The sequence below is a fragment of the Alosa sapidissima genome, chromosome 2, assembly GCF_018492685.1.
Source record: "Alosa sapidissima isolate fAloSap1 chromosome 2, fAloSap1.pri, whole genome shotgun sequence".
NCBI lineage: Eukaryota > Metazoa > Chordata > Actinopteri > Clupeiformes > Clupeidae > Alosa > Alosa sapidissima.
In genome coordinates, this window is record NC_055958.1 from 43412710 (window position 1) to 43417964 (window position 5255).

The window sequence follows — 5255 nt, forward strand, 5'->3', positions numbered from 1 at the left end:
CTGAACTTTTCTGAACTGATTTCAATTCAATTCAATATGGCTGTGTTGCAATTCACATACTTGTGTACTTACAATATATGCATACATAGAAAACAAAAATATGGCTCTGCAGATCAAGGGGCTTTTAGCCGAATTCACATCACTGTTCACTGTCGTTTCTGTACGCTAACAAATTGGTGTTTCGCTTCTCCAACCCTGGTGGCTGCATAAGTAATAGAAGGGGAACAAATAGGATTTGTCACATGTCTCTTTTTGTTGTTCTTATTATGACCGCCGTGCAGCGAAGCGGCGGTCATATAGGTTTAGTCAGATTTTTTTTTTTTTTTTCACATGTCCAAATTTCCGTCAAGGATTCCCGGGACACTGAAAGACCGGTTGGTGGGCATGTAACCCCACAGGGATAGCATGGAACCATCGTTTTTCGATCTGTAGCCCCCCCGCTGGACTGGACCCCCCGAAACGAGGGTAGGGCAGACACAGTTTTCTGTGAATATCTCGAGAACCGTAGGGTTTAGGAGAACCATTTTTTTTTTTGTATGTTGATCTCAAGGGGCCATGTCAACCCATTCCATAACCACTCATTTCATGTATAGTGCCACCTAGTTAAATACAAAAAAGTAAAAATGAGGTGTTGTATTCGCAGGTATCTGTGTCCTAACATAGTCAAAACTGCGCGAAATTGGAAGTGTAGGATCATTATGACACCATCTGAATGCCCGCCAAGTTTCGTGGAATTCCGTTCATGGGGGGCCACACAATAAATTAATTTATGTTACTATACACCAACTGGCCGGAGACAGTTTTCTGTGAATATCTCGAGAACCGTAGGGCCTAGGAGGACCCCCTTTTTTTTGTATGTTGGTCTTAAGGGGCCATGTCAACCCATCTCATTACCATTTATTTCATGTATAGCGCCACCTAGTTAAAAATTAAAAAGCAAAAAATTAGGAGTTTTCATCACAATATCTCTGTCTGACATGGTCAAAACTGCACAAAATTGAAAGTGTAGGATCATTATGACACCCTCCAAATGCATGCCAAGTTTCGTGAACTTTTGTTCATGGGGGGGCTTTACAATAAAATAATTTATGTGTACATTTAGTGACCGTACACCAACAGAGTTTTTCTGTGAATATCTTGAGAACCATAGGGCCTAGGATGACCAATTTTCTCCGTATGTTTGCCTCCAGGGGTCATGTTAACCCATTCCTTATGCACACATGTGCATAAACAGATACACACGCACACACATACAGTACATTCACAGTAATCATACGTATGACATACTCACACAGTAGACATATGTACCCATGCATGCACATGCACAAACACAGGCACATACGCAGGCACACACACCAGCACGCACACACACACACACATAAACATAAACATGTAAATGCACACATGCACACAATTCAAGAATTTCTCAGAATTATGAACAGGCAAGATGGGGTTGGGGTTGTATAAAATGAATTTTACATGTGAAATCTATGAACTAATCATGTTTTGGTACTTGTTGTCTAGCAGATACCAGTGAGAATTGAGTGTGGATAATGCAATTTAGTGAGACAGTTAGAATCATATAGGCCTTTCAGCGTGATTTATTTTTGTGGAAAAAATGTGCTGGACTGGGCGGCGGTCATATTTTGTACTGCTCTGCGGTACATCTAGTTTTCATTACATTCAAATGTCCTGAATAGGCTATTCATTCATATACATTTTTTTCTCTCTGAACTCTACATGAACACATGCAGTTGCTGTGATTTAACACGTGTTTTAATTCCATGTGTTCTGTGTGTACACTCACACACACACACACACACACACACACACAATAAAAACAAACACTTGAACTTCTTGAGTTGTAATCACTAAATGTGCCTTTAGTGCATTAAGACTGCACTACTGTTGTTTTTGCTGACTTCCACACCAGGGGCCTATTGCACAAAACTAGGATAAGGGATTAAGCCGGGATATCTTGGTTATCCTGGCTCAATTTATCCGTGATCCAGTTGCACAAAAGCGGGATAGGGGGCAGCAGGATATGTTATGGTATAAATCACCATGGCGATTTATTCTGTGGAGCTAGCCTGCTCCAGACCATTGGGGTATACTACGAAGCACGTTAGACATATCTAGGCTATGTAGACATATCGAGGCTTGACTAAGCCTTGACTCGGGTATACGTTAAGTGATACTACGATAGCAGTTACGTGATATATTTGTCAAACTAGGCTTTCAGCTCAGATCTGTGCGCGTTCTCGGTGTTGGGATGACGTTGGCCAAACGTGAAACGTGGAGACGCACAAGACCGCCTCTATTTACACAACACGGTGCCCGCGGGACAGCTATGAGGCGCCCCCAGCACACTTTCTAAAAATAGCCAGACTTAAACAGGTCGCCTGCAGATCACGCTCTAAAAACACGCTCCATTATGAAGTTTTCAATAGATATTTAAGTCTAGACCAGAACCATTTTAAGAATTTATGTAGTCATACATCTGTAACATTAAATTGATATTGGTGATACCTTACAAATTGTAGCTGCGTGAAATTTTAGCCTTTGGCTCCAAATCCGTTCCCCATTCAATCTTTAAACAACAACGGAAGCGGAGCGCATACACGCTGCTCGCACGCATAGACAGTAAAGGGGAAAAAACTTGCTCGTCTGGTGTAGCCAATGGAAACATATCTTTGCAAAAGTTCTGTGGCCATTCCATGTTCGTCAAATACGGTTCTTGGATGATTGTTCAAGGACTGAAAAACAATTGCTTTAGCTCACAGGCCTTTTCTCCTCCGTAGGCAACTGCCGTATAATAGCGCTGAAAATGTTATAGCATGCATGACTGAGCAGGACTGTGCATTACCCTTTTTTGTCAGATCATGGATCATTTCAGGTGTGCAATAACTTTAAAAGGAGTTTTCATATGATAGGGTGGTGTGGGCGATTACTATTGAAATGTTAAAACCGAATTGTCCACTGAAATCAGAACTTAAACAAACCCTGAATTCATAATGGTGGGTGGGTATAAATTGGGTACAAATTGTAACCCAAATTATTAATTGCACAAAAAGATAGAAAAAATAGATTAGATTCCCCATGCAAACTTTGAAATGAACAAACTGAACAAAAATGTTGGTAGTGTTGCATAGGTTATTGATATTAAATTTGAAAATACAGTTGCTTAATATATAAAGACGTATAGGTCTGCACAATATTGATAATTTAAAAGTAAAAATCACATAGGCCTATTATTTAGGAGGACTACCCTAGCAAAAAAGGGGTGAGGGTATGTTTGTTTTAAATGAGTAGCCCTCCATATGATTTCGGGTCTTCAGGTAGCCCTCAGTCCCAAAAAGGTTGGAGACCCCTGGTCTAACCTATAACATCAAAAAAATCAATTGTCATCAGTTGTTGTATGGTATGCACGTCCATAGTGGGATATTTGCACGCACAGCACTATTAAAGCGCATTCAAGATCCAAAATGTTAGTAGAGGCGGAGCTCCACCTGTAAGATATATGACAGAATCCTACACGTGAGAACTTCGTTTTTAAGACAATTGATTGGTCAGTGGGCGGTAGATTACACGATTTGAGCTATAACTTAGCACATAACCTCCTCCCGACCAGGTTTGGTTGACAGCATAAGATGCCATGGTGATATAGCGACACTAAAACAAATCCACTTTCGTGTCACAGCATACCCTGGCTTTGAGCGCAACATACCTCGCTAACCCACTAATCGAGTTCCAGGATCTATTTAATCTCATCCCTCATCTCAGTCAGCAGTCACCACAAACGGAAACCAATAGTTATTCCACTGCCCAATACACATTGTTATCACATATAACTAGACCCACTGTCATCATTTAAACGTTTGTGATCATTAATTAACTTCTTACACAGAGGCTCCATAAAGGCAAAGGGAGGAAAAGGCGTAACACCTCACGGCACGGCAAAGCCGGGGCGTCACATCACTCCCCCCCCAAAAGACAGGAGCCCATATCATGGGATTCTGGAAAAAAACTTCTCTAAACGCCATCACCACAATCTATTCTATAGCTATTAAACACAAACCCCCAAAAAAACAAACTGTGCACACACTCATAGGCCTAAGTGAACACCCACACAGGCTGTACATTCACACTGAACCAGCCAAACCGTCCAGTGTCGCTCATGACCTTATCACAGTCCTCCCATATATCCGGCGCCTGGACACACAGGAGACCTGAAACAGAACAAGACATGAGACAGACAGACAGACAGACAGACAGACAGATACACACATTCATTCCAACCCCTCCGGGGCTCGAGAAAGGGTGCCGAATGACAAGGCTGTAGAAAGAGTGCCCAGCGCATTAGGATTTTGGAGAGAATGGATAAATGTGAGGGGATTGTGGTCCGTAAACACCACAACAGGATGTAAGCCTCCCCCCACATAAACATTGAAATGCTGGAGAGCCCATATTAATGCTAAAGCCTCGATTGTCGAATAATTCCATTGATTCTTATTAAACTTGCGTGAAAAAAAAACACACTGGCCTGTCAACACCAGCGTCGTCCTTTTGCAGCAAAACTGCACCTGCACCAACCTGACTGGCATCAACCTGTAACAAAAAAGGTTGTTCCAGTCTTGGCGCAGCCAAAACCGGAGCAGAGGTCAATAACAACTTTGCATTATCAAATGCTTTCTGACACTCGGAAGACCACTCATACTTGACAGAGCTCTTCAACAAATTGGTTAACGGAGCAACAACTGTTGAAAAGTTTGAGCAAAAATTCCTGTAATACCCAGCCATGCCCAGGAAATGCATCAGCTCTTTCTTCGTAGTGGGAGGGGGGAACCTGTCAATGGCCAATATCTTTGCCCTCCCAGGCCGCACCACACCCTGCCCTACCACCTTACCCAAGTAAACCACAGTGGCCTGTGCGAATTCACATTTTGCAAGGTTTACTGTTAGGTTGGCTGCCAGAAACCGCTCAAACAACACTCGAATGCGGCCAAGACGTGTATTCCAGGTGTCTGCATAACAGACAGCATCATCCAAGTACACTGCACACCCCTCCAACCCCCCAAACGACCCGGTTCATGAGTCGCTGGAAGATTGAAGGAGCATTGCGCAGTCCAAAACTCATCCTAGTATAGGAGTAGAGTCCAGAAGGTGTTATAAAAGCGGACATTTCTTGGGCCCTGGGAGTCAATGGCACTTGGTAGTAGCTCTTTAATAGGCACAAACCGAGCACTACCCACCTG